Source organism: Psittacula echo (genome assembly GCF_963264785.1).
Source record: "Psittacula echo genome assembly, chromosome: 15".
Taxonomy (NCBI): domain Eukaryota; kingdom Metazoa; phylum Chordata; class Aves; order Psittaciformes; family Psittacidae; genus Psittacula; species Psittacula echo.
Window position 1 is genome coordinate 4,740,524 of NC_137751.1, and position 27,254 is coordinate 4,767,777.

Below are 27,254 nucleotides of genomic sequence, written 5' to 3' on the forward strand. Positions count from 1 at the left end.
CAGGATACTGCTTATTTTTCTTATGGGATGACTTTAGCTGATGAGTTACAAATTTATCTCCATTTTTCAAACTACTTGGGAAGCAGCTGATGTTAATTGTTGAGTCTTAGTGATGTCATGGGATTGCATTTGGAACAGAGCTACCATTATGCTCTGTCTCAACTTAAATTGCAGATTCTAATAGCAAAATGTTGCTGTCTTTGCTGTCCAAGTTGGTTTAAAAAGTCTCTTGCAATTCTGATGAGTCCATCTCTTCCTTAAGGATGTCACTGAAAGCATTATTAGGGATGAGAGTATTGACCTCTGCATCTGGTTTTGTGTTGTTTTGAGACATAACTTGAGATCGAGATTCTTTGCTAATAAAATCATCATTTCAGGCAGAATTTAGAGCTGGCATGTTTTGTCCTAGTACTTGTGTTTTAATTTTCTCTATTCTGAATAAACAAACCTGAATATGGTATTTCTTCTTCCTTCTTTTTTTTTTGTTGTTTTGTTTATTTTTTCAGTCTATTTGAGCCAAAAACTTTACATGGGTTCAGCCCACTCTCTTACTCACCTCTGTTGCCTAATCTAGATCTGAACTAATTGAGAACAGTCTTGCTTTCCCCTGATGAGCTACCGATGCTTCATTAACAACGTTTTCTACTCCAGCACTGGGCCACCACTCCCCTTCCCTTGGCAGCTTGGTGGGTAGGGGTGGGTCCTCCCTGGCTCAGCAGATGCTCTGGAGGTGGTCCTGCTGCCACCGCAGGCAGCACAGGCTCCACCACGTGCACAGGCATGGTGAATTGTCATGGAGAAACCACATGGATTGAGACCCTTTGCTCTGAAGCAGATGGTGGAGTAGGAGGCCTATGCTGGGGCTCTCCACTGGGCTGCTGACGGAGCTGTTGGGCAGGAGTGGGTCTGGAACATGCTTTCCTTGTCCTAGTGGCCCTGCTCACCCACATGCCCCCTCACCATAGGATGACCATTTACAGGACATGCTCCAAAGCCTGTCTGAAATCTTCCTGGCTCCTTGCTTGGGAGCATGCAGGAATCCCAGGCTGCATGGCAGGAGGACCCCATAGGGATGGCAGATACTAACACCAAGGTACAGAAGGCAAGGGGCAGCTCACCCCAGCGCCTTGCTGCCTCCCTTGGCGGTCTGCTCATGTCCCTTGTTCCTGTCCATCCACCCTGTCTGTCCCTCCAGGAGACAATCATGGCAGCAAGGGGGTGCTGGCAGCCTGTTCCCCCTGGATAGGCAGCTGGCGTGGCATCCCTACAGCACCCCTCCCTGGCTCTGCTGCTGAGCCGGTCCCTGCAGCCCAAACCTCACGTGCCATCAGCCAGGCAAAAGAAAGGAGATGCTCTAGGGTTGGAGCAAGAGAGCAAGTGGGGACAGCAGTGTGCCCTGCGGGATGCAGTTTCACCCTTCTTGCCCCAAGCCTGGCCTGCCTCCTGGCAGAGCACCAAGGTGTCGTCCTGTCCTTGCTGCTGTACATACACTCTGTGGGCAGCTGCCTGGTCCAGTGTGAGCAGCTCCAGATGTGATGGTGGCCAGTGAGCCAGCTGTGTGCTGATACTGGGAGCCCTTGGGCCAGATGTGTCCATTGAATGCTGCCAGCACGCTGTCCCCCACCCTGGCCACAGCAGGGGGCTGGAGGCACAGCCCCTTGGGACTCCGCTGGTCCCCAAGTGCTGCCTGTCTTTGAGGAGTCCCCTGTGAGGGTGTGGGAAGGGCTGCACCGCCCTCCAGATGTTTGTGTGGCCCTTGACCCCCTGTTCCCTTGCAGCAGGGCCTGTCTGGGTCAAAGAAAGGCTGGGCAGGCTCTGAAAGAGCTGGCTGTTTTGGTTGCCAGAGAGAGGATGAGAGGTGCTGCACTGCAGCATCAAACACGTCCCAGCAGGCAGCAGAAGTCCTGAGCAGACCCTGTCTGGCAGCAGGGAGCTGGACCCCCGGAGCACCATGGGGAAGGCATCCCTCTGGGATGCTCTACAGGGAAACACAAGGTGCTGGAATATGCAGGGCAAGCATACCTGCCCATGGTCTGACCAGTGGATGGGAACATGGAAAGCACAGGGGCAGAAACCCAGCAGCCAGAACCAGGCTGGGCACAGCAGTAGCATTGGGCTGCTCTCTGCACTGCCCCACAACTCCCTGCCCGCAGCTCTGGCACCAGCCAGTATCATCCTACTTGCCAGCCACTGGTTGCTGTCTTGGCTCTGGTCTCACCGCCATGTGCTGTGGGTCTCAGATCACTCCCCTACCCCCCGACCCTGCTCTGCTTGGGCCACACAAATCATGTTCAAGCTCTGGTGTCCCATCTGCCCATGTCGAAGGTGGTGGGGGAAATTGAGACACACAACACCACCATGGCTGTGCCAGACCATTCCCTTGCCTTTGGAGTGAAGGGTTAAGTACATTCAACTAGTGGTGGACTAGCTGGCCAATTGCTCATAGGCAGCATGGTGCTGGGATGGGGATGATCTTGGGGGCACATTCAGAATGTATCAGGAGGAAGCCTTGGACTCTGGTGTCTTAGATAGCCCAGAGACCACCAGGCTCTAGCTAAAGCCTTTTGAAGCTCCAAAACATGGGGCCCTATTAGCAAGGAGGGAGGACAGAGCAAATGTGCAGGTGGTGCCTTGGCAGAGCACGGCTCTTCTGCTCTGGCATCCTCATGTCTCAAGTACAGACTGCTCATGGGACCTGAGCACTGGTGCAGGTGCATCTGAGCCAGCCACGGCTGTAGGGACACCATCCTTATGTGCTGAGGACACCATGGTCCCTCTTTGCCAGAGCCAGGCAGGTTTGTGTCTATGCCCATCCTTTACCTGCCCCAGCCAGCCTCCTCATGCCCCTCAGCATCCATCAGCTGCTGCCAACCCTGGATCCCAGCTGTGACCATGGCTCTGCTTCGGCAGCCTGGAGCTATCCCTGTGTCCCCACCCTGCATGCCCTTTATCAAGTTCCTGCAGCCTTCCCCTTTCGCTCGCCGGGCCCTTGGCCAGGTCAGAATGGGATGGAGAAAGTGGCAGGCTGCCCATAGCCCTCCTAAGCCCTCTGCTGGGTCCTGGCTGCTCCTCATTACAGCAGGCGACCTGCTGACCAACCCAGCTTCAGCAGCAGGCAGGCCCACAGGGGATGGATGCTCTGGGCACGAGGGGATCCAAGCATCTTGGCAATGCATGGCCACGCTTAGGCAACATGGGAAATGCCTTCAAACAGCTTCTTCTAGAGGCACGCAGCAAAGCGATACCTGTGCTTGCTGCAATGGGGCTGCTTTCAGCACATGGGTTCGGCCAGCACTGCCTGTACACTGCCAGTGCCTGCTGCACTTTGCAGATGCTTGGGGGGGCAGAGGCAGCCTGGCATGGGCTTTCCTGGGAGCAAGGGACACCTTGCACACACCCAGCCTCTCTGCCTCCTGCCTAGTGCCTGCACAGGCACCTCCAAACCACATTGATAGGCTGGGCACACTCTGAGTCCCTAATGAGCAGCGCCAGGACCATCTGGAGACATCCCAAACCCACCATGGACACGTTGCTGTGTGACCTGCTTTGGGTGGCCCTGCCTTGACAGGGGGCTGGACTGGATGATCTCCAGAAGGCCCCTCCAACCCCGATGATTCTGGGACTCTGGGACCCAGATGCTCAGTTGTAGCAACTCATGAAAGAGTTTTCAATGAAGCAGTTTTCAGTAACATTTCTCTCCAGCTCCTGATCAAAACCCAAAGTAGCCTCAAAAAATGCACAAGGCATGTGGGGAGAAGCTAAACCTGGAGCCCCACAGATCACTTTTTCCATGAGATGTGCCTGTAAAGAGGCACAGCCATGGGGAAGATGTGGTCTGTGCTGGATGGGTTTCCCAACCCTGGCCCTGTCCTGGATTTTCCCATGGCTTCAGCCTTCCCATGGCTGGAGAGGACTCAGCCCACTCAGTGCTTCCTCCCTCCTCCAAATTCCACTTGGTGCTGGGGCTACATCTTTGCACCCAGCGTCTTTGCACCCCAGTGCCAAGCCCTGGGGTCTGTGTCCCAGCTGGAGGCAGAGGCCAGCAGCAATAGCTTCTCCTTGCTTCTCAGCTCCGCTGTCCCCTGCCACCCTTTAACCCTGCTCTGCAGCCTACAGCACCAGCAGCACACACTGCAGCAAGATGTCTCTGCGTCTTCACAGCACCAGTACATAGGGAGGACCTTCCCTGGCCATGACCTCCCTGTTAAGGACAAGGTGTCACTTCAGAAGGTGCATGTACTCAAATCTCCCATCCTGGTGCCTTGGCAGCCTGGCTCTGCTGTTATTTGCATCTGGGCCCCTTATCTTGCTGCCCCACCTAGCACAGTGCTGGCCCTGGCGTCCCCAGTGCCAAGGCCATGGGCTAATCGCAGCCCTGTGCCCAGCCCAGCGCTGTTGCTCAGGGGACAATTGGAGGAAGCCGTGTTCTGCAGCAAACCCTGGGATTTCTTTTGGAAGTCACAACTGGCAGGGGATGGTGCTGCCCATGGGGACTGGCACGGTCCCAACCAGCCCAGCACGAGCTGTGCCCTCCCCTTCTCCTTGTGCAGCTCCATGCCACAGTGATGGCAGAGCTGCACATGCACAGCTGCACGCGCATAGCTGCACACATGTACCTACTTGGACCCACGGCAGTGCCACACATACATGTGAACACAGACATAAGAAGACGGGGGCTATGCATGTTAGCACAGGTATGAGCTGTGCACATGTCTCAGGACACAGACATGGACCAGGACTGTGCATCAAAGCAGCCAGGCAGACATGCACCAGCGGGACCACGTCCACACACACGCACACGTGCAGAGGAGGTGCAGCAGTGTGCACACAGGCACAGATGCCTCCCTGCTGTGCCACCTGGTGCGTTTGTCCCTGCTCACACACCCAGCCCCAACGCAGTGGCTGTCTGCTCTACCTGTGCACTACAGTGCTCAGTGGAGGTGTCATGGTGATGCACCTTAACACTGTCTGTTTGTGCTCGCATCCAGAGAGCCCTCAAATCCCTGCCAGGCTCTTTCCCACCTGCTGCCTCTGAAGCCCAGGTCCACGGCAGTGCAGGCAGCCAGTCTCCATGCAGGGGCTGCCTACTTGGCAGTGCATGGCTGTGCCTGTGTCACACCATCTGGGATGCTCGGAGAAGGCAGGGGCAGTTCAGCTGTGGAGGACAAGCTCCTTAAAAGGCTGGAGACATGAAGGCAGCCGAGCCTTTCCCAGGCAGCCGGGAGTTCCTGGAAGTTGGCTCCTGGTGCCAGAGAGCGAGTCCTGGAGAGCAGCTTGGGTGAGCCTTCCTGAAAGGATTCTCCCTGTGCCAGCCCTTGCCCTGCCATGGGCTGCCTTGCAGGGATGGCTGCTCTGCCGTGGGCACAGGGTGTGCGTAGCCAGCACCGTGATCTCTGCCACTAGCTCGCCTCCCAAAGGAAAGCGATCTCTCACCCAGGCTTTGCCCTGGCAGATGTGTGGCCCAGAACTGCCGTCATTGCCCTACCCGTCCCTAGCCCTGGGCATGGCTGGCCCCGCTCCCCAGCAGGGAGATGTCCCAGGTACAGGCTTGGATACCTGCCACCCAGAACATCCTGTGGCTGATATGCCCCTTAGCTCATAGCCCTGTAGCTTGCTGTCATGTCTTGTGCCCTCTTGACTGCCCAGCAGGAGGTCATAGAATAGTTAGGGTTGTAAAGAACCTTAAGATTATCTAGTTCCAATCCCCCTGCTGTGGGCAGGGACACCTGGGTTCTCACAACCTTTCTTCTGACTAGGATAAAGGTAGGTGTCTCCTGTTTTAGTCTCCCATGGCTGAGGAGCAGTCCAGCTTGTCTCGGCCCCACCATGTGATTGAGATGCTCAGTGTGCATCTTCCAGGAGCCCATCCCATGGGCCAGTTCCACACGGACACTTGAAAGGTGCCTACTCCCCGTCTGAGACACCCCTTGGCAGTTGCCAAGGTCTCATTTCCTTGGAAGCTGTGATGAAACCCCAGCCATCAGATGCCTCCAGTGAGCCAAGGCCACACAGTACTTCTGTCCTTCCTGAGTGCTCCAGATCCAGATCCAAAAGACAGTGACCAGCCTCCAGGACCTTGGAGAATGAGGACCTGTGCATAGCTTCACTGTGGGTCTGTGCTTCCCAGGAGAGGGAGAGGACAAGCACGCGTGTTGGACAAGTGGCTGTACAGAGGTGGCAGAACCCATTCCTCAGGATCTCATCGTCTTCATCCCAGAATCCCAACTTCAATGACCTCGGGATCCTTCTTACCCTTTGATCCTCTCGTCACAGCCATGTCAGTCACATTGCTGCCTTAAGATTGACCTCTGCAGCATGTCTTTGGCACGGGGGTTTCCACCAGACAAAGTCACCTCTTATGGAACAGCTCCCATGGATGGCTTTAAGCGCAAAACCTCCTTGCAGCATCACACCATGCCAATTTTCTCTACTTCAATTCTCAGTGTCACCCATTTGCTGTACTTCTGAAGCCTTCTGACCCACCATATTCCTTGCTGTGCCTCTTGTTCTTCAGGGATGCTGATGAGCTGGCATTGTAAGGAGTTCTGCTAGCTGCTGTGGTCTGGCTCTCCAGCACATCCCATCCTCTCCCTTATAGCCCAAATGATCCTATGTCACCCCCCTTCTCCTCCAGCCTTCCTCATAATTACCTCTTGTCTAAAAATATCAAAACCAACTGAACCCCAAAAGCCCCCCCAAAGAGCTTTGGTAGGTTTTTTTTTAAAGATGCCTAGTCAATCTGGTACAGTCTATCCCTGACAAACAGCCTCCCTCAGGGCCTCTGGGATCAGAAATAATGCAGGGGTTGGACCTGTTCGGAGCGAACATTCCTCCCTGCACACTCACGTCTGCTTCCCCTGGCTGCAGCAGCACGGCCATGCCCTCAGAGCCATGGGGACCAGTGACACCATTGCTTCCTGTGGGTGCCCGTGGTGCCTGGGGACAGGGAGCCGACCACCTTCAGGCAGCCATGCACCCCCCCATGTGGCAAGGCTTGGCCAAGCTCGCTGTTCCTGCAGGGAAAACACTTGTTCAAGTGTGCCACTCAGTCATGCTACCCCCCCTGGGGCAGCCGGTAAAGCCCCGGTGGGCCTCCCGCGCTGGCCCCGCGGGTGCTCATGGCTGGTGCATGCTGCTGAGCCCCACGACTTGAGGAGAGCTGCAGGGTCCTGCCTGGAGTTTTGTGCAGGTCCAATTCCCATGCTTAGACCACTTGCAGGGCACTGGGACTTATCCAGTGCTCCCAGAAGGGGTTGCCCGTTGCCAGCACTGTTGGGTGAAAAGTTGTTGCATTTCCCACAACACACTTTGCTCTCTGAATACTTGTCCTGCTGGTCCATCCAAAGGTTTTCCATGATTCTACCCTGTGAGGGTGCTGAGGCGCTGGCACAGGGTGCCCAGAGAAGCTGTGGCTGCCCCATCCCTGGCAGTGTTCAAGGCCAGGTTGGACACAGGGGCTTGGAGCAAGCTGCTCCAGTGGAAGGTGTCCCTGCCCGTGGCAGGGGGTTGGAACCGGAAGAGCTTTAAGGTCCCTTCCAACACAAACCATTCTGTGATTCTCTGATTCCATGACATCTGTACCCTTTACCTCATGAGGGTTTCCACACTGACAGCTGGCGATGGAGAGCTGTCCTTTCGCTGCTGGGATGCTGGCTCCTGCCCATCCTGCTCTACCTGGGACCTTCCTTCCCTGTCACTCCCCAGGGACAGGGCTTTTTTGTCTCCTCAAGAGCGGCTGCTTAATGCAAGCAGTCTCTGAAAGGATTGCAAACATGGCTCTGAATAAAAAAATAAATGGAGCCCGCAGCCCCCTGTAGCTCAGTGACTCCTGACATCGTCTGCTTTCTTCTCTATAATAATTTTTGTGACTCTTTCCTGACCTTTCATCCCATCAGCCTCCCCTATGATGGGTGTGAGCTGAGCACAGCCCCTGGTGGGGGCACACCAGGACACTCACACCCTTCCCATTTCTGCTTCAGCTCCCATGTGTTACCTCTTTGGGCAGCATCATCACAAATGACCTTCCAGATCCCCAAGCTCCCTTTGGGCGGAAGGCCCCCAACCAGTGGGAATGGTTGTCAAGACCCTTGGTCTGCAATATGGGGCCAGAGCCTCTGGTCCATGCTCTGCTCCAGCCAGAGTGGCTCCACACGTATCTGGAAACATGCTGTTTCTCACAGGGCACAGTGGTTGCTGTCTCCCACCACAGCCTGTGCCATCTCCGGACAACATTAATCATGTTTTCCATCCATTAATCACTTGTGATCATGTTGTCTTCATATTAAACAGCAGAGGACTGGGACTGCAGGAACTCACTCGCAAGTGATGGGCCTCATTTCAGCTGCTCCTGAGAGCTGTCAGCCAGCCAGCGTCCAATTACATTTCATGTATGCCATGTGGCTTTTATATTGTTTAGTCTCTAATTGAAGTCTGGGGCCGGATTGAATTACCTGTCCCACAGCAGTGCACTGCTTGGACACAACTATTGCCTCAAGAAGTGCCTTGCAAAGCCCTCGCGTTAGCTGGAGATGGTCCCTCACCCGCAGCTGTGCAGAGGCTGTGAGGCTGCCAGATGTCCATGCGTGTCTCATGAATCACAGTCTCTTTGCCACTTTTGTTGCTGCCCATGATTGAAGTCAGGTTGGCACGGGTGTGAATGTGGAGAAACATGGTCCTCAGCGCGCATGCAGAGCATCTGGGTCTCCTGGCAGGAAAGATCTAGCCTTTGAAAGCATCCTCTTGGAGTGGTTCTCTCAGAAACCCCAAGATTTGGTGGGAGGGTTCTCTGGAGGGCTCCAATCCAGTCTGATCCACAGCAGGACCATCCCCAATGCTCAGTGAGGATGGATGTGGCTTTGTTTGCCTGAGGCTTGAAAGCCTCCAGAGATGGAGATATACCACCTCTTTTGCTTGTCCCCACACCGGGATCCTTCCCAGAGTCAATATTGCACGTTGGTCACAGGAATAAACACCCCAAAACTTGGCCAAAAATATGCACTGTCTCTGCTTTCCTACAAAGAGAAGAGAAATCTTTCTCCTCTGCTGCAAAGGACTTTTGGTTGGGGATCCAGTCCTGGTTTCAGTGCCTCAACAACACGTGTACTTTACCTCTTCAAATCAAAAGGATTTATGCATGTAGCTGATGCACAGCTTTTCTGCACTTTTTATCCAAAGTCTGTCTCTGAGCCTGCCTGGGAGGACTGTCATTCCTTCAGCTAACAGACACAGGCGGCAGCTTCTTCCTATTGGGTCCGTACACTTTCCCCTGGGGTCTGGAGCTGCTGGAGCTCCTGTGGCCTGGTACCAGCACAGCGCTGGCAGAAGCTGGGTCCAGGGAGAGCAGCAAGTCTGGTTCCACTCCCAGAATCTGGCATTTGGAGATTTGGTTTTGTTTGGACATAGAACGAACCCAAGGCACGGACCTTCTCCAGTCAACAGATCTTTTACAGAGGTGGGGGGCTTGGACCTGAAGCCGGCTGCCCTGACGCCCAGGCCCAGGCAATTCCTGGGAACACTGACTTCATGCTACTCCTCTTGCTGCTCTGTCCTCCAGCCAAAACCCAGGCCAGCCATGGAAGCTGAGCTCCTCATGGAGCTGTGAGTGGGGACCTGGGGCTTGCAGATTCTGGAGGCTCTTGAGTTGCTGCTCATGCCCCAGGCAGCTGCTCAGGAACATGGGGAGGCAGAGGATTGCCAGGCAGCAGGTCTGGCAGTTTCTTGGCAGAGTTCGACTGCAATCAAACTGTCTCCACAAAACATTGCAATAAGCCAGCACATTCCAATGAAGAAATGTCTTGTCTAAATGTTTCTGACCAGCTCTCGTGCGGCAGCTTTCTCACTGTTCCTCCTGACTGTGTTGCTGAAGGAAAAAACTCTTTAAAGGCACAACCCTGCCCAGGGATGCTGTAGGTGTGACTGTGCTGGCTCAGCCCAGGTCCAGACTCTCCACCTGGATTCTGATGAGCCTCAGGAGAATCCTGCCAGTGCTGAGCTGCCTGAGGAGCTCTGGGTGGCTATGAGGGGAGCATGATGTGTGTGCCTTGTGACTCAAGCAGCTCCACCAGCTCTTCTTGCAGCAGAGGGCTGCATGGACCAAAGCCTGAGGAGCCTTGAGGTTGGGCTTGGTGTGTGTGTGCATATGACCAAAGAGAGTTGAGGTGGTGCCCAAAAGCAGATGAGATCCAGGTGAGGTGTGTTGCACATGTGGAGGGCAAGATGCCCTGTCTACAGCAAGACAGCTCCTGGTGCTGTGATGCTGGGGTCTTCTCTGGTGTAGACCTGCTTCAGTTTCCCACTGCAGGATCAGCTCCTCTGCATCCACATCAGAGAGACTGGGGATTTCCTCCTCTGCTGAGAGCTTCTAATGGTTCCCAAGGCCATTCAGAGATATCTCTCACCCCTGTTGTCACTCCTGGCACTGGCAGAAGAGGAGGGCAGAGTGCCCTGATGCCTGGAGGCTGTGTGAGCTGATGTCCCTCACCCCAAGGACGGGTGATTCCTACCACAACACACCAGAGAGCAGGAGACACCCAGGGCTCTCTCAGCCCTGGCTGATATTATATATTATATATTATAATAATATATATATATTTATATTTATATTTTTATATATATATATATATTTATATTATATATACCTGGCTGGTATTGGTACCGTGGGGTAGCTGAGCAGGATGGGAGATGTCCCCACATGGTGGGCAGGTCCACCATCAGCATGGGGCTGGCCAGAGGTGTGCATGCTCCAGGGGTGGTGAGACTTGCAGGGACATGGCGTGTGCTCGCGGAGAGCGCGTCAGGCAGCACGTGCCTGGCGGGACGTGCGCGCACATGTGTCGACCCATGTCCACGGATCTGCGCAGGGCGGGCGCGCACCGGCCAACATGTGGTTTGTGTTTAGAGTGTGTGTCTGGTGCTGTTTTGTAAATGAGGTGCGCTCAGCGATGTGTGTGTTCGTTCTGGCATGCTGTGGACAGTGGTGCTGCGTTCCTTGGCTGTCCAAGTGCTGTTTGTATAACAGGGCATGTGTTCAGCAACGCGGGGATGCTCGTGCATGCCTGCACCGCCCATGCATGTGCACACCTTCACATGGCAATGTGACCAGCTCTCTGCAGGAGCCGTTCTCATTTTGGACATGCATTTAGGGCTGAAAACCGTTTTGCCTGTGTGGCTGCTGTTCCTAAGATGGTGGTCTCTGCTCCCTCCCTCCACCAAGCTGACCTCGGCCGGGATGTGTGAAAGGGGGAGACAGTCCCCCACGACGCTGTGCTCCCTGGGTTGCTGATGAAGTGTGATGTTTGCTGGCTGGTGTCCACAGCTGAGCCCAGCAGACAGCCACTGCCTCACAGCATCCCTTGCTGTGCGTGAGACCTGAGCAAAACCACCTGGAGCCAATTCCCAGCCCTGTGAGCAGCAGAACAACGCGGCACCTGAGGCTGCACTTTGCCCATGCGCAGTCACTGGGCTGCTTGCTTTCCCCTGAGGAGGAAGAAAGGGTGGTCCAGTGGGCTGGCTGGACGGTCCAGGGATGCTTGGAATGAGATGAAGGGCAGCAAGGCTACATGCGCATGGCATCTCAGCGCCGCGCATGTGAACGCATGCGTCTTGGACAGAAATGGCCAGTCTGTGAGTTGAGCAGCCAGCTCACAGCTGGCTGTACAGCACTTTGAAGGGGAGGAAACACTGTCTCTGCGCAGTGAAACCGCTTTCCAGTGCTGGCGAAAGTTCAGCCATCCTGAGCCCAGGCAGGGAGAGAGGCTGAAGGAAGGCAAAAGGGAGAGGGTGGGAGAGGAGGCGGGTACGTACCTGAATAGCCCTGGAAAAAGCCCCCCACCACTCCTGCATGCTGCAGAGAAGCACTGGGCACAAAGCCTCCCTGCTCCCTGCGTTTGAGGCATGGTGAGTCCCCAGGTATTAGCCACTGATGGCGTGGCCAAGAGGGACTGCTTGCTTCTCCAGGGCCAGGACAGGTTGACAGCATAGGGACTTGGAAGTGGTGCAGACAGACATGGGGCACACAGACAGGCAGAGGTGGCTCATCCATAGGAGCATACCATGCTCTGGCAGGAGCAATAAGGGAACCCATCAGCTCCTCGTGCCTGGCTCAGGACGGGGAACAGGGCAATTGCACAATGTGGCACCTTCTTGTGCTTCACAGCCAGCTCCGGTTGGCATCAAGCTGTCCTGACTCGGAGAGCAAAGCTGACAGATGGTGGACAAACCATCCCAGTGCAGCTCATCAAGGCCAGGGTCAGGCATCAGAGGAGCACAGAAACTGCCCAAGGAGCTGACCACTACACTTGCGTAAAATCATGAGGAATGGCAAAACCAGCAGAATGTGGGAGGGATGCTGATGCAGAGCAGCTTCAGAAACACCAAAGGACGGAGAGTGAGCCTGGCAATCAACATCCGACTTTTATTCCCAGTTAAATAACAGAACACACTGGGAGAGAGAAAGTCAGTAAGTGTGAAGAGCCAGATTTCAGAGGAGCTCAGTGCCAGGTTTCCCAGCACTCAGCACCACAGCCAGGGCCAGGCTTTCTGAAAAGCCAGCTCTACTTCGGAGCCGTCACAGAGTCCAGGCTTGCAGCGGGGCAGGCTGCGGCTCCCAGGGCACGTGTCTGGATGGGCTCTGGGGAAGCCCAGTGCACCACCTGCTTGAGTGTTCTCCGAATTCCAGGAGTGGTGCCTGCTGCTGGGGGATGCTCCCAGCACCGGCCCTGCGAGGTGCATTGCATGGTCCCCGTTGGGTGAGAGGAGTCGTGTCACCTGCAGGGCTGGGTGGTTTCAGCCCCTTGTCGGACTGGCTGAGGCTTTTCAAGGAGGAGACTGACAGACTATGGGTTGTCAGCTTCCTGTGGGAATTTCTAAGTGAATAATCATTGTGAACATCATGAAAAGCATTTTAATAGTCAGAGAATACCATCTGGATGTTCACAAACAAAGACGATATAAATCCATGACTGACAGCACACTGAAATCACTGCTTTTATAAGTAAAAGTATTTCCAAATTGTTTCCCAAATTGCTTAAGCAAGTCTTTCCTTTAATGAAATTCAGAAAAGATCCTAACATAGGCAACAGTACAGACTGAACGCAACAGAGGCTTTATACAGAGGGATTAAAGTTTGAGTCAGATATAATCAAATGACATCCCCTGCATATGAATGCAGTTCATGTTCAAAGACGAGAGGAATCCCAAACACTTCTGCAATGAGAAGGATAAATCTGGAGGTGCCAAAAGGGACCTGGGGAAGAAAGAGTGGGACATCACTCAAACCATTTTCTGAGGGTGTGAAGGCCTTGCATGATGGCGGTGAGCACCACGGGGCTCTCTGGAGAGAGCACTAGGAGGGATGTGCTCAGTCTGGGTGCAGCTGCCCCAGAGGTCCTCTCAGTAGAGGGCCCTGGGGGGGTGGGAGGGGAGGGATGCTGCAGATAAGAAGGGGAGAAGCTAGCCAGGCACAGGACTGCTTTGCAAGGATGAGAGAGGTGCTAACAGCCTGGCTGGGTGTTGACTTCAAGGTGATGGAGAGGAGAGGTCTCAAGAGGGGAAGCTGGCAGGGATGGGTGCGGGGTTGTCTCCAGCAATAGGGATGGACCTCGCCACTCACAGGGCTTGGGTCAGAGGTGCACAAACCTGCAAGAGTTGGGCTGGGTGGGAGGGCTGCAGGATTCACAGCTTGGGCGGGATAACGACATGTGAAGGGCTGCTGCTTTCCTGAACAAAATCCCTGGAAATCAGGCAGCAGTGCAGATCCTGACCTCCGTATCCTTACGTCCTGGAGCACACTCTTGACAACTCAAAGCAGCTGCTGAGCCAAGGGCTTTTTCCGTGTGGGCCTCTTTAGAGAAGGAGCTGGGAATGGAAGAGGTGGTCTGGAGCCAGTGGAGGCCACACTGACAGCAGAGCAACCTCAGACATGTTGGAGGCAGAAACCAGCCAAGTCAGGATGTGAGCTGCCCACTGGTGAGCTGGGACGACCACTGGAAAGGTGACTTCACTGGCAGCACCTGACTGATGGTAGCCTGAGGACAACTGTGTCACTCTTGGACCCCTAGACAGACTTTAGGATCCTGGCAGACAATACAGAAACATCTGCTTTTGCTGCAACGGTTTTGAGGGTCCTCCAGCCAGCAAGAACTGGGGAACACTTTGGGCTGTGGATGAGGAGTCCAAAAACACTTGTGCCATGGCATTTGCTTGCAGAGGTACCCTTGCAAACAGTGGACCAATCCGTCTTTTGCCCTCCATGTGGGAAGACTATGTCTCTGCTTGCTGGAAAAGCCTTGGTTTGAAAGCTGGCAGCCTCTGATGCCACTTCCTCTGCACCACCTCGGAGCAGAGGACGCACCACTGTCCAAGGGGGAAACGGATCCTAGTTCCTGAACTTCATCTGAATTCACCTTGTCCTGTGGTGCTGGGCAGTATTCTGAGTGGAAAAGGTCACGTTTGTCACTGTTTCAGGCCAAGTTCTGAAAGGGAATGGGTGCAGGGTTTGAAAGGAAAAACTTGCTTGCAGAAAGAAACAGGAAATTAAATCTGATCTCCTCACCATGGTGGGATGCCCGCTCATAACAGGACACTGCTGACAGCTAGACACCCTGCCACCAGACTTGCTCTGCCTGGACCAGGCTTTTCTCCTTGCCCCATATGTACTGCTCATTCCCAACACGAGCTTGGCTGAGAGAGTGTGGCTCAGGGCACAGGAGGATGATACAGTGTGGGGTCGCCCGGTCGTGCTGCCTCTTGGCTTCCCATCCTCCCCACCTCCCCATCTTGTGCCAGGGTTTGCTACATCCACGGGGCTTGGAGGCAGCTCCGGGAGCTTTGAGTGTTTCCAGCACTTTACCTTAAGTTTCCCCTTGGAAGCATTTATTATACATGCCTTGTGTTCAGCCCATGGGCTTCGGCATGGTCTTGGCGTTGGACTGAGACCACAATTGGTCTCTTTGGATGCATCAGAAAGATTCCAGATGCAGGAGTGCAGTGTTTGCCCAGACACGCTGCTGAGGGCAGGCTGCCCCCAGCGAACCAGCTGCCAGGTCAGGGGTGCCATATCCCCTACTGGCCCCTAAACAGTGGTTTCTGTAGGTCCCACAGTGAGACCAGTGACCAGACCCCTCCTGTCTGGATAAATGGGTCAAGTGGTGTCACCAGTGATGGGGGATTAGAGGAGATGTCAGTTTCCTTGCAGTCACTTTGCTAACATGCCCCTAAACCTTCTCAGCCAGAACAAGCATTAGTCATCATTACAAAGTCAGGATGAGCAGACAGAAATAACAAGTGCATTCGTCTAGAGCATGTCCATGCCAGGCAAAATATTGTGGCTGGGACCGTTCTGTGCTTGTTCTAGGGAAGAGGCAGAGGAACCTGCTTGGCCCCAGCCCGTGGCTGTGTTGGGCACTGGTGACCACCAGAGCTGGCCCTGCCCAGGACCTTCACAGGTTTACAGAAATGGAATGACCTGGCAGAGGGATTGATGGACTGGTTTGGTTCCTGGGAGTCCAGTGAGATACAGAATGACTTAGGGAGACAATGCTGTGACCTCCTGGCTGTCAGATGCTCTCTGGGCTGGCTCATAGGCAACCACGACCTGGTGACCATTTTGCAGGGGACCACAGCTTGGGATCTCCTCCATCGTGCATCAGCCCCATCAGCCTCTCCCTGCACTGGTGCTGGGGGCAGGAGGGCAGTAGGCTGGCTGCAAGGAACCAGGCAGCCCAAACTCCTGGGATACTCTTGCCCTCTAATGTGGCCTGTCTGCCTGCTTCAGCATCACTTCAGAGGAGAAGAGACTCTGGGAGTGGGACAATCCATGACCTGGATACTGACCAACAAGGGAAGAGGGTGAAGTGAAATCTGAAGTCAGCGTAAAAAAAGGCGAGCAATGAGGATGCAGCCGGGCGCTGCTCACGGGGGTGGCTGCAGACAGCATCGCAGCAATGTGCTGGCATGGAGCAGGGGCCAGTCTGAAGTCAAACATAGGGAACATTTCTACCAGACAGGACAATTGCACACTGGAGCTGCTTGCCAGTGAGGCCCCATCAGGAATGGAACAGATCCCGTAAGATACTTCTAAGTTTAGAGTAAAGGAGCCCTCTCCAATAGGGGAGGATGCGAGACCGGAGAGCTAAATCCTGTGCACTGCCGCCAAACCGCATTCCCCAGAGAAGCACAGACGAACCGCTCTTGCAACACTCGAGTTACGGCTGAGACGCACATTCCAGCCGAAACCCCTATTTTCAGTTGTTTATACATCGCTCAAAAAATATCCTTTTGGATTAAATTTGTTCATGCTTGATCTCAACCCAAAAAAACTGAAAATTATTTGGGGATGGTTTGAACAAAACCCGTTCAGCTGTTTCTGTGTTATGTAAGCACCAGAATAAATATGTTTTCCTCTTTTCAAACATTTTTCTCATCCTTGCTAGTTGTTAGATAGCTCCAAGTTAGCTTCATGATTTGGAAGTGTTGTACTTCGCCCATGCCTCACTCTCAAGGAGGGACCAGCCTGCTCATCAGCTGGACAAAACCCCCTCAGGGAGCAAGGAAACCAGAAGGGACTACAGCTCTTATGTGCGGAGCTTGATGTCCTTGAAGGTGATATCCAGGGGCATCAGGTCACAGCTTGGCACTGAGCACCTTTTGAGAGTGCTTGGCAAGAAGGGGTTGGCCAGAGGGTTTAAATAAATAGATATTGAACAAGGATGTGGAAAAGAGCCGTAAGTATTTGTGCAAACAGGGGTAAGTACTGTGCTGTTGCACAGACCATTCAGTAAAAGGAGTGAAAGGAGTAAAAGGATCACTGGCTCCTTGGCCAGTGGTCTGACAGAGATTGTGTGTGTTTCACTGCCCACCTACCTTGCAGGTTGTGCTGGAGCTGCTCCTTGCTTTTTTTCTGTGCTGTGCCCTTGCCTGTTAGTTGGTGGATTGTGTTTTCAGGAGAGAAGTGAGTCAATCTTGGAGAGACTTTCACTTCAAGATCTGGCCAGGTGCAGAGAGGTGATGGATGGGTGATGGTCATTGCAGAAGGAAGCCTGGTCGTGGTGAGGTGGATGAGCAGATATTGGGAAGATTTTGTGCCAGTATCATTGGGCTGGGGCAGAGCTGTTGGAGGTGAATACAGAAATATCCCTGAAATACAACTCCAAGGCTGGAGAATACCATGGTCCAAGTTTGAGGGTTTCTCATTAAGTCAATGTAGAAGTGATGCCTTGACCCAGCAGCTCAAGTGCTTGCAGGACCTCCTCTTGAATGAAGGGATGAAGAAGCAATGTTCCCCAACATGATGTGCTCTGCAGGAGGGAGGGTATCCAAGACACTTGGGTGCTCACCTTTTTCCAGTGTGAGGAGGAGTTACACACCTGAATGCCTGGCAGTGGCTGGGACGTCATTCTTCATCCAGAACCTACAGAAGCCAAGGGAAGTCTGTCCAAGTGCTGATTCTTAACTATGGAGCAAGGAAGTACAGACAAAATGCTATAGCAATGAAAACTGAGCTGTAAGTAACAGACATTCCAACATTGTGTCAATGTTTTGTGGAGAAACCATGAGATGAGTGAGAATGATCGTTCTGAGACTGGGAATTTTCAAGAGAATCAGGAAGCTGATAAAAATGCCCAAAGGACAAAAGGAATTAAATTGAAGTCCTTCAGATGAATGTAGAGGCTGCTTCAGCATCTGTACAAGCCACTGAGGGACCACAAAATTTGAGTGAAGAAAGAGGGAAGGAACAAGAATCACTTTAAGTCTGTCAGGAGGGAAATGGCTGTGAAACCATGTGTAGGCAAAGAATATCAGGGGAAATCCAAAAACTTCTTGACTTTGACAGAAGTCTCCAACCCAGGGGCCAGAGGAGCAGTGAAAGGAACCAGGAGTTGAGGGGAGATCTCAGTGCCTCCAACGGGATACCACAAGCCTCCTGGAGCCAATGTGAGCCCAAGGCAGCTCCTTGGACCAGAGGCATCACTTGGACCCGCAAGAGGTTCTGATCCACTCTGAAAACTCCCAGCACCTCTAGCCTGTGTGCACTGGTGAGAAACCAGCATCCCCAGGGTCCTGGGGAAGTAGGCATGATTTAGCTTGAGAAGGAGTGTTGAACACTGTCCAGGAATGAAATGGAATCATAACAAGATCTAGGTAAAATTTGCCTCTTCCTCCTTCCTCACTCCACTGGAGGATCCTGTCAATAACTTCAGCAGTAGAAAAGGACATATGAACACCCCTAGGTTTTCCTGGCAGCAGAGGCATCTGGAAACCCAGCTACTGCCATTTGACAATTCAACTTAGGTGACTCTGCACTGAACCCGATAGAGTGCTTCTGTGATCCATCCTATGAGCCAGAAGGAATATGTTCTTAACTCATCCTGGATGTTTGCAGCACAGGCATATATCTTAGTCCCGAGCTAGTAGAAGGAAAAGTGCTGGAACAAAACAATATGTTAACAAAGAAACTCCAGATTCACATGGTAGAGCTGAGGGTGCTCAGAGAGGCAGAAAATGTAGCAGCTGCTCTGTGAATGAAGTAGGCAATTTAACATTAAAGCTACTGCTGTCCGTAAGTCTGAAGTGGGAGCAAATGTTGTACTGGTCTACAAAAATGGCAGCAGCAATGATCTTGGGAATAGTTCAGCAGCTCGTTGTTCAGGAAAACTCACTGGAAGGAAACAATCATTGAGGTTCAGATAAAGCTCATTGAAGGGACCTCGAGGTCCCTCTGTCTTTTTGACAAGCTGGATGAATGGGACAATAGGAACCTCATGAAGCTCAACAGAGACAAATATCGTGTCCTGCATCTTGGATGGAGCAGCCTTATGTGTCAGGACAGGCTGGGGACCAACCAGCTTGGATGCATTATCTCTGCCACAAAGAACATGAGGACTGGGTGGACAAGTTGACCATGAATCAGCAGCATGCTTTTCATGCAATGAAAGCCAACTGGTGTGTTCTGTTAGCAAGAGCTTATCCAGTGTCTGGAGGGAAGGTGTATGAGAAGAGGCTGAAGGAGCTGGGGTCATTTGGTGTGGAGAAGAGAGGTCAAAAGAGGGATCTGACTGCATTTCCCTCTACATAAATGTGAGCTGTAGAGAAGACAGAGCCAGACTTTTCTCATAGGTGAACAATAAGGGGAAAATAGGCAACAGGCAGAAGTTGCAAGCAAGGAAGGTACCACTGGACACAAGAAAAAATGTGTTGTGCAGCCCTAGCACAGGGGGCAGAACAGGTTTCTCACAGACAAATAGATTTGGCTTTGGAGTTAACCACTCTCTGAGCACAACTGGACTAGAGACATTGTGTGTGTCTCCAAAACTAAGTTATTCTCTGATCCTATGGCTTTCTGATAAAAGAAAATCAAGAACAAACACATCTCAGCCTGTAACCCAGCTGTGGATAGTTTGGCAGAGCCATGGATGGAGAAAGACTGCTGTTTGTTCCCTACACTTTTGGGTTTGATTGTTCCACCACTGGACAACACAAAATTTCCATCAGACTGCAGAGAAGTGTCCCTGTGTTGGGTGAGGCCAGGACAGCAAATGATCTGCTCCCTATGTGACATGGTGGGCTGCTGCTTGGGAGGAGCATCAGAGCTCCTGGCTCTAGGATGGCCACAGAAATTCTGCCTTCTTTTTAAGTTTCGCCAGGCTGCAACCTGGAGACAAGAGTTTTTGGAGATGCTCCAGGCTTGGAAGAAGGAAAGTTGGTCACCATGCTTGCATGTTTAGCACTTGTTCAGTTTATGGACAGAGGTTCTGAAAGAGAGTCCTGCCATTGCCTGAGGAGAGCCTTGCACCCCTTGGCGGTACAGAATAAACCCTCCACCTTCAGGCCTCTCCCTTATGCTCAAATTTCTCTACCTCTTGGACAAGGTTGCCATCCTATCACCTTTCCATTGCAGTGCTGGAGGGGAGCAGGTGTCACCCTGAGCATCCATCACAGCATTTGAGCTGCTGGTTGATCTGTGCTGGTTGTGTTGGTTACATCCTCACTCCCCTTCGGTGACCATGGTGGCACAGAATCATTCCAGACATCTCACATCTTGACTGTTGCTGACCTTATCTCCAGGATCAAGACCACGTTTTCCTCCTCATTCCAGGAAGGGAGAGTTTTAAGTGGCCCAGATAGAAACAGCTTCTCTTTCTTCTCATGCTTCTCACAACTTTTTCATGTGGGGAGCTGTTTACTGTGGTTGTGCAAGTAGAGGGAGAGTGTGAGACTGAAGCTCTGCCCACCAGGCACAGCACAGCTCCTGCCCTGCATCCCACACACTGCGATGTTGCGTTGCCGGAGATGCAGGAGTGAGCAGCAGGAGAAGGAAATGTTCTGCTGCCCTGGTCAAGACCACTGGGACTGGATCTCAAGGTGAAACTCTGGGATGCATCCTGGTCTCTGTGGACACCCAGAGCTGCCTGAGCTACGCTGCTCCTTTCCTGGGATGCTGGTTGCAAGCCAGTGACAGTCACCAGGACAGAGCAATGTCCATGTTTCCCTGTGAGAGTCCCATACTGAAAGCAGTGAAGGGCCAGGGAAGGGGGAGGGGACATCACACCCCCCCTTGTGCATGGTGGCCAGGGGAAGGTCTATCCTGTGGAGCTGGGCATGGGAGGTGGAAAGGGGACAGGCACGTGGTGGCAGGAGTCGTTGCAAACTCTGAGGGTGTCCCCTCCTTTATCCAGAGTCCCTTGCCCATGCTGTGGGGTAGATCGGGCAGCAAGAGGCATGAGGAGGACTTACGGACCTCCACTGCCATGTGGAAACACAGCATCCATGTGCTCCTCTGGGACACTGGAGGGGGAGAGCTTCTTCCTCATATCTCATGTCAAGTCTCCCCTCTGGCAGGTTAAAGCCATTCCCCTTGGCCTGTCCCTACATCCCTTGTCCCAAGCCCCTCTCCAGGTTTACTGGAGCCCCTTTAGGCACTGGAGCTGCTCTCAGGTCTCCCCCTTAAGGAGCCTTCTCTTCTCCAGGCTGCCCCAGCCCAGCTCTCTCAGCCTGGCTCCAGAGCAGAGCTGCTGCAGCCCTCGCAGCATCTCCGTGGCCTCCTCTGGATGCTGAACTGCAGAGGGGGGCTCCCCAGAGTGCAGAATGCCCTCCCTTGACCTGCTGGACACAGAGGAAGGGGAAGGGGAAAGGAGAAAGGGAAAGAAGAAGAGAGGAGAGAGAAGAGGAGCCCCAAACAAGGGCTCTTGCAGCATCTCCATGGTCTTGCTCCAACAGCTCCACTTCATTCTTGTGTGGTGACCCCAGAGCTGACCTGAGCTCACTGTGTCGATGCTAAGGTCTGGGAAGAGCTGTCCTGTGCTGTGATCAGGGTGAAAGGATCAGCCTGCTCTAAGGGCTGCGTGGCACAGGACAAGAGACTTGAGCAAGAGTGTTTGCAAAGCCTTGAAGTCAGCAGCCTGCAGCCTCTCCCAGGCTTCCCAGCACACTGCTCCCAGTGCCCAGCCGTGCTCCCAACACAGAGCTGAGCCCTCTCTCCACCATCCACTGCAGCTGTCAGATGTGCCCAGGGACACTGCTGGCTCTGGCATCTTGAACAGGACCACTGATTCCCCATCACCCCTTGGAGGTGAAAGCACGTGGATTTATTCTTTCCACCAAGGATTTATGTCCTTGGCAAAGGTGACAGCCAACTGATGGTGCCAGCCTGCAGTTGCAGATGTCCGAGCACCTTGGGTTTTATGCTGAGTTCTATGGAGGAGTTCATGCAGTATTTCTGCAGCAGCCCAAGCCAAGACAGCACTTGGTTTGTCCTGCATGGCATGGATGAAGACCTCAGACCATGCCCTGGTGCAAACAACATGGGAAGCACAACCTCCTAGGCCAAGAAACTTTAGAAAAGCAGGCGCAGCTTCTGTTTGTGTGCCTTGCTTGAGCAACTTTCTCGCACTACCATCACTCCTGGTTGTGTCTGGAGGGGGTCAGGGCCCTAAGGGTACTAGTAGCCCTTAATTTTCCTGATCAGCATCACATGGGCCCCATCCACATGGCTGTCCATGGCTCAGGAGCACCATTTAAGCTCAGCCTTGGGTTTTCAGAATTTTCCTGAGTAGTGTTGTAGGCGTACTTGTGTTCTGCAATCTCTCCTGGACCTGTGCTTTAGACAGCTTGTCTTCATCCCTGTCTTCTGGATGGACCCTGGCACCATGCTGTAGGTATGTTGTCTCTTGGATGGACCCTTTGTGTGTCTGTTGTGGCCATGTCTGAAGCCCTGTCTCCTTTTGCTCTTGATGGAACACCTTGGATGCACCTCAGACCAGGTTCATTACCCTTAGGTCATGTTCCCACTGTGCCAGGGAAGTGATGACTGCTCATGGCTGGGGTGTTTTCCCATGCTTACTAGCAGAGTGTGAAATGCAAAGATTAGGACTGAGAGGGTGCTCATATGGTGATCACAAAGTGCCTCTGTATGTGGCCTTGACACGACTGTGAAGCAGGGCAGTCTAATTAAGGATGTACAGAGATGACAGTGTTGAGATGCTGCTGGGATGAGATGTGGTGGGGAACATGTCTGAGCAATGGAAACCAGCGCCTGGCTTCTTCAGCCTAGTGAGCTAAAGGCTGTGGTGGCATGACCACTACATTCACCAAGTGAGTCACTCTGTGCAGTGATCCTGAGTCTCCTGGAGGAGTTGTAGAGATGATAAAGCTGGACTCTCCTTAGAGGTGCACAGCAAAGAAATAGAAGAAGTGGAGACGAGCTGTGACAAAACCCAGCTACTGCTGGACATAAAGATGACAGTTCCCATCATGAGAGTGATACAGGAGGACAGGGACTGCATGGTGTGGAAGGGGCAGCCTTGTGACAGCCATGGAAAACTGTCTAACATTAGAGGAAGAGAAGATGGCCACAGATGAAAGCTGCCTGAGCACATGGCTTGTCTGGGCACATGAAGAAATGAAAGTTAACTGGTCATGAATAATCTGATATGGAAAAGGAAGTCCATAATCCTCTGGTGTCCTGGAAGAACTGGACACCTGGAGGTGTCCTTAGGGAAATGTCTGGGCAGGAGCTTTCACACTTGTGAAAGCTGCTAAGCAATGAGGTGGTGTGGGGCTCAGGATGCCCATGTGGGGCTCAGGTTCCTGTAAGCATGGAGCTGTACTGAATGTGACCCAAGGGCACCATACCCTGCTCTAGCTATGGAGTTGGCTTTGACGTATCAAGACTCGCCGTTCTCAGGAGAGGACAGGGACTTTTGCTGACATGCTGGCCATACCCCCTCCTTGTGCAGATCCAACCTGTGGCTGTCTCACCTTCAAGAGGAGTGCAGTGCTGACCTGCGCTCATGGCTGCGTAAGCCATGGCCTTTCTATTTGCAGATCTGCCACATGGGTGGCTCTGCTCATCCCTGTCCAGAGGGTGGCACGTTGTCCCAGTTGTGGAGGGGGCAGCATTCCTCACATATTTGCCATCCACTTCCCAGTTTTGAGGAGCTCCATAGGCAGAGCTCTGCAGTATACCACCACCACCACAAATGGTTTTCATGGGCCAGGTTTCTCCAGAGCCTTGAGCAGCACAATGATCACCAGCTCCATGTGTTGTTCTGAGGAAGGTTTTGGGATACCATCCCAGCCTCCAGAGCTGGATGTAGCTTTCCTGACCTGGAGCTGGTAGATGAGTTTAGGGTGGACATGGAGTGGAATGTCACAGGACTGGAAACCATCCTTCCACCTGTGCGTAGCCGGTGATGCGGTGGGATCTGACTGCTGCGATGTTGTCGTGGTTTAAACCCAGGCCGTAAATCAGAACCACGCAGTCTACTTCCTCCCCCACCTTTCTTCCCTCTGCTCCTGGAGGGATGAGGAGAAGAATCAAAAGAATGCAACTCCCATGGGTTGAGATAAGAACAGTCCAGTAACTAAGGTATAACATAAACCACTGCTGCTACCACCAATAATAATAATGATAAAGGAAATAACAAGGGAAGAAAATACAACCGCTCACCGACCAGTACCTTGCCCCCACCCCGCAGTGATCCAGCCCTTCCAGGAACTCTCAGTTCTACATCCCCGGGCATGACGTGCTGTGATATGGAATACCTCTTTGGCTAGTTTGGGTCAGGTGTCCTGTCCCTGCTTCCTCCCGGCTTCTCCTCCTCCCTGGCAGAGCATGAGCCTCACAAAGTCCTTGGTCAGGGTAAACATTCTGACCAGCAACTGAAAACATCGGCTTTATCAGTATTATTCCCAGGCCGAAAGTCAAAACACAGCACTGCACCAGCTACTAAGAAGGAGAAAAAATGACTGCTACTGCTGAACCAGGACAGATGTGATACCCCCTGCACTGCTGTGTCCAGTTCTGGGAGCAACAATACCAGAGGGATGTGGAGCTGTTTGAATGAGTCCAGAGGAGGCCACACACTGATCTTAGGCAGAAGCTCTTCCCTGTGAGGGTGCTGAGGCGCTGGCACAGGGTGCCCAGAGAAGCTGTGGCTGCCCCATCCCTGGCAGTGTTCAAGGCCAGGTTGGACACAGGGGCTTGGAGCAAGCTGCTCTAGTGGAAGGGGTCCCTGCCCATGGCAAGGGGCTGGAACTGGATGAGCTTTAAGGTCCCTTCCAACTCAACCCAGTCTGATTCCTTCCACCATCCTGCATTCATAATGGTGCCTCCTTGCTCTGCCCCCTCCAGCCAGTTCTGCTTGCTGGTGTGGACTCTTCAGAGGAGAGAGCAAACTGTAACAGGGCAGGCCTTTGCACAGCCTCATGGGGACCATCTCAGACTCAGAGAGCTTTACCCTGACTCCTATGGTGGGCAATGTTCCCAGCTTGGTGCTCAGCCCTCAGCCCAGGAGGTTTCTAGGGGCTTTAGGGTAAGGGGTGGAAGAAGGCAGATAGGAATGTTGGTCATGAAAAGGCCTGCCATGGTGGGTAAGGTTGATGGATCAGATGAAGTAAGGGGCAGTGGGCTGATGACTCCATGACTGTGCCTGTGGGTCTTGGCTCTCTGAATCCTGCAAGGACCAGAAGACAGGGTGACCCTAACCAATGGGTCTCCTGCCTGCAGTCCTGTAGTCAGGAGGCCAGCGGAGCTTCGAGTACAATTGGGAAAGGGCCAGAGCTTTTGGCAGCCCTTCTGCAGGCAGAACAACGGCTGACATCATCTTTTATTTAAGAGGGAGAAAGGAAAAAAAGAAAAGAATTGCGATTGAAGGACCGTAGTCCTGTGCCCTGGGAGAGATGGAGTTTATTTTTCCTGCCTGCTGGTTCCTCTTGTGCTCCCCCCAGCCCTGGCTGTGGCACAGCGCATTCCTTTGCTGTGATCTCCTCCCTCCCGTGCAGCAGCACATTCCTCTCACGCTGGCTGTTCTCTTTAGCCATGACCATGTTGTAGCCCAGTTCTGGCCACTCTGGCATGATCGGGGTACAGCGGACCGCCACCATCTCTCATTGGTGCCTGTGCACAGCTGGAAGCTCTCTGCTCTTCACTATCAAAGGACCTCAGGCTTGGCTCCGGTGCACGTGGCCATGCACTGTCTTGATCTTGGTCTGGGTTCACCTCCACCCTGTGCACAGGTGTCTGTCCTGGTGCTTCTGTCCCTGGAGAGTATCCTGAGGTGGTGGGCTGAGCACCATCATCTGTGTGGTTTCCTTTCCTGTTGTGGCCCATTGTGCTTGCTTCTGTGGTAGGTGTATTGGACTGGGGGTCCCAGTGGCATGGGCCAACCTTCCAGGTGGGGATACCCACGCACCCGGCCTGACGGCTCTGGGGAGCACTGGGTGTTGAGCATGGCTCGCTGTCTTCCCATGCGAGGTGGAGCAAGACCTGCCTCGGCTTGGGGTCATCAGTTTGGTTCCCAAACAAGCATGAGCACAGGAAGGTGTCTGCCAAGTCTTGTGAGCAGAAGGGGATGAGCTAATGCCTTGCAGTGCTGAGTCCATGGGGCTGTTGAGAGCTCCCAGTGCAGAGGCCACCCTAGGCAGGGCAGGTCAGCAAGGGGGGTGCAGCCAGACGTGAGTGCTGCAGCAGATCACCCCAGGGGGATACTCACCTCCCAGCCCGTGCTGTTGTGGGGTTAAGAAGGCCTGGCTGTGGATGCTAGTGTGCCCATGCCAGACCAGTGCATCCTGCACACCCAGCCCTCACACCCTGCTGGGCTCACTAGATTTTGTTGGCAATATACTGTTGTGTCCTTGTCCCCTCCTGACACTGCTGTGAGCCCATGCAGAAGCCTGGCTGCTTACCTTGTAGCGTTATCCCGCTGCCAAAAGACCAAATGAGATGTTACCTTCTCCCAGGACATGGCTCCATCCTCACCCTGAAGCCTCCTGGACTTTGCCCTATACGGAACCATAGAGGTGACTGTCAATGTCCCTGTGCAGCCCACTGGGATGTCCAAGAGGTAAAACAAGTCCATTCCTCCTGTTTTTTTCACTCTGCCTTGCTCGTGCTGGAGGATGCATAGGAAAGAGCCAGGGGGCTCGGGTGCAGGGTTATGGGAGCATTGGAGGACTCTGGGCAAGGCTGTGGGGTCTGGCCTAGACCACAAATAGCTGAATGGGGCCATGTGTGCCCCATCTGCTTCCAGGCTGGGCTAAACCAGGGTTAACCAGTGGGGTGGGAGGGGAGCTGCCACATGCCAAGAATGCTTCCAGACTAGGGAAGGACTGGACATTAATCACCCGCTCCCGCTGCCAGACGCTGTGTGCAGGTTTGGCTCCGCACTGTGCTGTTCGGGGCAGGTCCTGCAGCCTGGGGACCTTGTGCAGCTCCACCAGCATCGCCTGCCTGGGGGGCTCCAGCCTGGCTTTGTGGCTCCTGGGGACCCAGCCCCTCCGCTCAACTTCACGCACTGCTTGTCAGGGAAGCCCACATGTGGATGTAGTTGCAGCCATGGGACATGCTCCTCCCATGCTGCTTCAGCCCTTTGCCTCTACCATGTGCATCTATACATCTGCATTTTCAGGAGCAGCCTGTGGAGATCTCCCCCTTTTGCTGGTTGGTATTACGATGATACTCAGCCCAGTGCTGGCTCTCTTGCATCCTGCTGCCTGCCCTAGTCCCAGCACCCATCAGCACAGGGGATGCTCTCCCTTCACCTCTGACTGACACTGGCCCAGTCCTGCTGTGACCCCAAGGAATCCCAGCAGCTCAGGAAATTGGGACCTGCAGCATTCCCACAGACAACAGGCTCCTGGTGAGCTTGTGCTGGGGAAAGGTTTTGCACCCTGAGCTGCTCCTGTCCATGTCCAGTGCTCTGGCTGCTCAGCAAGGTGAGTGGCTGGTCCCACTACAGCCTTCAGACATGGCCATACCC